General features: G+C 51.6%; 1 pseudogene; it reads left to right on the top strand.

Moving 5' to 3' along the window:
- The first annotated feature begins 6,562 nt into the window (after positions 1 to 6,562).
- LOC124597031 lies at positions 6,563 to 6,680 on the top strand (annotated as a pseudogene).
- Positions 6,681 to 6,915: the final 235 nt, after the last annotated feature.

Raw genomic sequence — 6,915 nt, 5'->3', positions numbered from 1 at the left:
AGGACGTCGTCCAAGCCACGGGAAGAGGTTTTAAGGCCCGAAGCTTGTTGTCGGTAAGTGCAGCCCAATCGGCATGCCACAGAGATAAGATGCGCCGACAAATCACCCTGCTAAAATCGGACGAAGGGACGCAACAAGAAGCTGTCCGAGGCTGGAGGACCGCAGCCTTGGCCGCGGCATCTGCAGCTTCGTTCCCAGGGATACCGACATGGCCAGGAACCCACATAAAGCTAACTGGAGAACCGACGTCCACCAGCTGCTGAAGAGAGCGTTGGATCCGGTGTACGAAAGGGTGAACCGGGTACGGATCACTGAGGCTCTGGATGGCGCTCAGGGAATCTGAGCAGATGACATAAGCAGAATGTCGGTGGCGGCAGATGTAAAGAACAGCCTGGTAGAGGGCAAAGAGCTCAGCTGTGAAGACAGAACAATGGCCATGGAGCCGGTATTTGAAACTTTGTGCCTCGACAATAAAGGAACACCCGTCCCAGTCATTGGTCTTAGAGCCATCTGTATAAATGAAAGTCATGTCGATGAACTTCGAACGAAGTTCCAAAAAACGGGAGTGGTAGACCGAACCAGGGGTGACCTCTTTTGGGAGCGAGCTGAGGTCAAGGTGAACGCGGACCTGAGCCTGGAGCCAAGGTGGCGTGCGGCTCTCGCCCACTCGAAAGGTTGCAGGGAGTGAAAAATTAAGGTGTTGAAGGAGGCGACGAAAGCGAACTCCAGGGGGTAGCAGGGCAGAGACATACAACCCGTATTGACGGTCAAGTGAGTCGTCAAAAAAGGAACGATAAGACGGATGGTCGGGCATTGACAGTAGCCGACAGGCATACCGACAAAGCAGTATATCGCGCCGGTAGGTGAGTGGCAATTCGCCAGCGTCAGCATGAAGACTCTCTACGGGACTGGTATAAAATGCTCCGATCGCGAGTCGTAAACCCCGATGTTGTATGGAGTTGAGGCGGCGTAAGATGGATGGCCGTGCAGAGGAGTATACGAAGCTCCCATAATCCAGCTTGGAGCGGACGATCGACCGATATAGACGAAGTAGGACGGTTCGATCCGCTCCCCACGACAGACCACTGAGAACACGGAGGACATTTAAAGAACGGGTACAACGGGCGGCCAAATATGACACATGTGGAGACCAGCTAAGTTTCCTGTCAAATGTAAGGCCTAAAAATTTGGTTGTCTCCACGATTGGGAGAGCAACGGGACCGAGTCGTAAGGACGGTGGGAAAAACTCTTTGTAGCGCCAGAAGTTAATACAGACCGTCTTCTCGGCAGAAAAACGGAAGCCATTGGCGACACTCCAGGAGTAAAGACGGTCAAGAGAACGCTGAAGACAGCGCTCCAGGACACGTGTACACTGCGCGCTGCAATAGATGGTAAAATCGTCCACGAAAAGGGAGCCTGATACATCAGCTGGGAGGCAATCCATTATTGGATTGATCGCGATGGCGAAGAGAGCGACGCTCAAAACTGAGCCCTGTGGCACCCCATTCTCCTGGCGAAAGGTGTCGGACAGGACAGAACCCACACGTACCCTGAACTGTCGATCCATTAAAAAGGAACGAATAAAAAGAGGGAGGCGACCGCGAAGGCCCCATGTATGCATGGTGCGGAGAATGCCCGCCTTCCAACAGGTGTCGTAAGCCTTCTCCAAATCAAAGAACACAGCCGCGGTCGGGCGCTTCCGCAAGAAGTTATTCATAATGAAGGTCGACAAGGTAACCAGATGGTCAACAGCAGAGCGGCGCCTACGAAATCCACATTGTACATTGGTAAGTAGGCGTCGAGACTCGAGCAGCCAAACCAATCGAGAGTTAACCATTCGCTCCATCACTTTACAGAGACAGCTGGTAAGCGAGATAGGTCGATAACTGGAAGGCAAGTGCTTGTCCTTCCCCGGCTTAGGAATCGGGACAACAATAGACTCGCGCCAGCATGCGGGGACATGTCCCTCAATCCAGATGCGATTGTATGTACGAAGAAGAAAACCTTTACCCGCAGGAGAAAGGTTCTTCAGCATCTGAATATGAATAGAATCTGGTCCTGGAGCAGAGGACCGTGATCGGCCAAGTGCGTTTTCGAGTTCCCACATGGTGAATGGGGCATTATAACTTTCACAATTCGAGGAGCGGAAGTTAGGTGGCCTAGCCTCCTCTGCCTGTTTGCGGGGGAGGAAGGCAGGGTGGTAATGAGCGGAGCTCGAAACCTCTGCGAAAAAGCGGCCGAAGGCATTGGAGACAGCCTCAGGGGCCACAAGGACGTCATTCGCGACCTTCAAGCCAGAAACTGGTGAGTGGACCTTAGTGCCAGATAGCCGGCGCAGGCTACCCCAGACAACAGAAGAAGGAGTAAAACTGTTGAAGGTGCTTGTGAAAGCAGCCCAGCTGGCTTTCTTGCTTTCTTTGATAATACGACGACACTGAGCACGTAATCGTTTATAATTGATACAATTCGCCACTGTAGGTTGGCGTTTAAATGTGCGTAAAGCACGTCGACGAGCACGTAAAGCGTCTCTACATGCTGCGGTCCACCAGGGGACCGGTACGCGACGTGGAGAAGAAGGAGGGTGAGGGATGGAATATTCAGCAGCAGCGAGAATGACTTCCGTGAGGTGTGCGACCTGACGATCGCAGCTTGTAAAGGTTTGATCCTGAAAGGTCGCCCTGGAAGAGAAGAGCCCCCAGTCTGCCTTGGAGATGGTCCAATTAGAGAAGCACGGAGAGGGGGTATGCTGCAGGAGATGGATAACACACGGGAAGTGGTCGCTCGAATATGTATCAGAAAGTGCATACCACTCAAACCGGCGTGCAAGTTGGGGAGTACATATAGAGAGGTCTAAATGGGAATAGGTGTGAGATGTGTCCGAAAGAAAAGTAGGGGCGCCAGTATTGAGGCAGACAAGATCGAGCTGGTTGAAAAGGTCGGCTAACAAGGAGCCCCTCGGGCAGGATGCTGGAGAGCCCCAAAGGGGATGGTGGGCATTGAAGTCTCCAGTTAACAAAAATGGTGCAGGTAGCTGAGCAATAAGGTGCATCACGTCTGCCCTGGTAACGGCAGATGACGATGGAGTGTAAACGGTACAAAAGGAAAACGTAAAAGTGGGGAGAGTAATGCGGATGGCAACTGCCTGCAGGCCGGTGTGTAACGTGATGGGATCGTAGTAAATATCATCCCGGACCAGCAACATAACCCCTCCATGAGCTGGGATACCTACCACAGGGGGTAGGTCAAAACGCACAGAGGTGTAGTGTGCCAAGGCAATTTGATCGCATGGGCTACGACGAGCGGACGGTGCAAGCGGAGCAGCAACTTCAAGTCCTCTCGGTTGGAGCGAATGCTGCGAATATTCCAGTGAATAAGTGCCATCGTAAGAAAAGGAAGATGAGAGAAGTGGTCACCTCGAAGGCCGCTTAGGGCATGGCTTCGAGCGAGCACTGCCGCCGCTATCAGTAGGCGGACAGTCATCGTCCATTGGGTCTATAGGGTCATCGGCCATCTCGGGAGGATGGCCGGGAGGGGGAGCTTCCTCCGCCAGTGAACGGCCAGATGTACGGCTACCAGCGGTGCGGCCAGGCGAAACGGATGACGGCCTGGGGCGGCAACCGCTGGGTGGCGCAGGAGAAGAAATGCGCCGTGGCGGAGAAGGAGAACTGTGCTTCCTATGCGCCTTTTTGGAAGGACGTGTAGTGGAAGGACCGGTCGAAGGCTGGGAGGTCGAGGTACGGAGGAAGTCTGCACGGGATGGTTCCTTCTTGAAGGCCCGTGCATCTGACTTCGATGTCTTCGTCTTAGCAGAAGCTGAGGAAGGTGCTCGTGTCTGTGGGGTGATGGGAGGAAGAGGAGACGTCGACCGCGCGATCTTAGCACTGGCCGAACGGACGACCGTGGTGCTGAAGGTCAGATCGCATGTCTGGGTTGCTACCTCCCGGGTAGTCCGAGGAGAGGCGAGGACAGTACTGTATTTCCCCGCTGGGAGCAGCGTGGGCTTCCTACTAGCCAATAGCTTGCGAGCAGCCGAGGTGGACACTTTCTCTTTGACCCGAATTTCTTGGATACAGCGTTCTTCCTTATAGACAGGACAGTCGCGGGAGGATGCGGCATGGTCACCCTGACAGTTCACACAACGAGGAGACGGAGGTGGACAGTCACCCTCATGGGCATCCCTGCCACAAGTGACACATTTAGCCGCATTGGAACAAGACTGTCGAGTGTGATTGAAACGCTGACACTGGTAGCAGCGCGTAGGTGTCGGGACATAGGGGCGAACAGAAATAACCTCGTAGCCCGCCTTGATGCGCGATGGCAGCTTAACACTATCGAAGGTCAAGAAAATTGTCCGGGTCGGTACAAGGTCATTGTTGACCTTTTTCATGACCCTATGGACAGCCGTCACGCCCTGCTCAGCGAGGAATGATTGAAGCTCCTCGTCAGTCAATCCGTCGAGGGAGCTAGTATAGACTACACCATGAGACGAATTCAAAGTTCAGTGGGCCTCCACCCGGACAGGGAACGTGTACAGGAGGGTGGCCCGAAGCAGTTTTTGTGCCTGAAAGGCACTCTCATTTTCTAGTAATAAGGTGCCGTTACGCAACCTGGTACAAGATTTGACAGATCCGGCTATGGCATCTACGCCCTTCTGAATAACGAAAGGGTTGACAGAGGAAAAATCCTTTCCGTCCTCAGATCGAGAAACTACGAGGAACTGTGGGGCAGGCGGTAGTACTTTTGTCACTGTTGGCTGGTCACGTTTCCGTTTTTGGGTCGAAGTCGAAAGAGATGGAGTAGAATCCATTGCGGAGGAATCCCCCATGATTGCCAGCGTCTCCGATGGCGCGCTCCTTCCTTGTGGGGACCCTCTCAGAGGGCACTCCCGCCTTAGGTGAATGTTTACACCTCAGGTCACACCTCCCGAGAAACAGACGGAGGGACCAATCGGCATGGTCAGAAGGTATCAGCTCAGGCAATCACCCCTCCCTGGGCCTGGCCTTTACCAGGGGGTACGGGCGTGCCTTACATGTCTACCCAGGGCAGGGACTTACGCGTTACCCCGTCACCGGCTACGCGTGCGAACGCGTGGGTCGGCCTTCAGGCACGCACAGGGAGGAAGGAAGAAGAGGAAAAAGAAGAGAGAGAGGGAGAAAGAGGACAGACTGTCTCAAACGCCGAGGCGGAGACCAGAGAAGTCAAGGAGAAGAAGGCAATGAGAAAGCAAGGAGAAGAAGGCAATGAGAAGGCAAGGAGAAAAAGGCAATGAGAAGGCAAGGAGAAAAAGGCAATGAGAAGGCAAGGAGAAAAAGGCAATGAGAAGCCAAGGAGAAAAAGGCAATGAGAAGGCAAGGAGAAAAAGGCAATGAGAAGGCAAGGAGAAAAAGGCAATGAGAAGGCAAGGAGAAAAAGGCAATGAGAAGGTAAGGAGAAGTCAAGGGAAAGAGTAAGGAAGACAGTGAGGTGGAGAAGAGCAAAGAAAGGAACCAACAAAAGGAAGGAAGAAACGAGAAGTGAAAAACCAAAAAGACCACGATGATAGGTCGTGGAACCGTCCGTCTCCGGACGCAGGCGCTAACTACCCCCGTGAGGGGGATGGACTCCTTTTAGTCGCCTCTTACGACAGGCAGGAATACCGCGGGCCTATTCTAATCCCTGGACCCGCAGGGGGAGAATTCATGGATGAAGGCTACTTACTAGAAAAAGCTTCGTACCAAAGCTTATTCACCTAAAAATTATCTTTAACCTAAAAGTTATCTTTAGCTTAGAGTGATCCTTTTGCAGCCCCAAAGCGAGGTGGCGCACTGATTAACAAACTGGACTCTCACCGGCGAGGACAACGTTTCAAATCCCAGTCCGACCATCTATATTAAGGTTTTTCCTGATGCCACTGAATTGCTCCAGACTAATGCCGGTATGGTTCCTTTGAGCCGGCATGCCCGTTTTCCTTCCCCATCCCTGAGTCAAACCCAGCTTGTGCTCCGTCTCTAATGACCTCTGTGCCGACGGAGTGTTATTCCCTAATCTTCCTGCCTCCCTTCCTCCTTTTGCAGTCCTTGATTATTATCTTCGGAATTCGAGCGAATTAGTCTATATTGTGAACTAAGAAGTGTAATTAATATTTATAGAAGAAAATGTGGCAAGTTCATTGAAATTAAATGCGCAAATTAATGTAAGGGTAACTGATTGGAATGAGAGAATAAGTAGAGAATTCCGCGTATCATGTAATGGCTGTAACAAAATTAGTTTGGGTGCACTGACAAGGTGCACATATCCCATCAGTCACTTATTCCATATATCAAGCAATTTTACATATAATTTATTTGCTTTTTCGTGTAAGGATTTCATTTAATGATAACAATACTCAGTGTATAGTAAATGCATAGAATGGGGACGTTTACTAGATGTCTTATTTTTTGTATCTCCATTTTGAAAGAATTTTTTTTACTGTGTTGTATAGTTCATTAAAGAAAATTTCTTCTGTTTCTGCACGTAACAATCATTATAATGTGGGGCCTTCAGCATTTTTTAAAAAATAATTGTATCCTGGGTATTTAAAAGAGGCAACGGCCTTGCCGCAGTGGGTACACCGGTTCCCGTGAGATCACCGAAGTTAAGCGCTGTCGGGCGTGGTCGACACTTGGATGGGTGACCATCCAGGCCGCCATGCGCTGTTGCCATTTTTCGGGGTGCACTCAGCCTCTTGATGCCAATTGAGGAGCTACTCGACCGAATAGTAGCGGCTTCAGTCAAGAATACCATCATAACGACCGGGAGAGCGGTGTGCTGACCCCACGCCCCTCCTATCCGCATTCTCCTCGAGGAAGACACGGCGGTCGGATGGTCCCGGTAGGTCACTCATGGCCTGAAGACGGAGTGCTTTGGGTATTTAAAAGACGGTAAATAAAATGTAAG

Source organism: Schistocerca americana, chromosome 2, assembly GCF_021461395.2.
Source record: "Schistocerca americana isolate TAMUIC-IGC-003095 chromosome 2, iqSchAmer2.1, whole genome shotgun sequence".
In the NCBI taxonomy this organism is placed as follows: domain Eukaryota; kingdom Metazoa; phylum Arthropoda; class Insecta; order Orthoptera; family Acrididae; genus Schistocerca; species Schistocerca americana.
The sequence above is the reverse complement of the archived record's forward strand: the minus strand, read 5'-3'. Positions and strand labels throughout refer to the sequence as shown.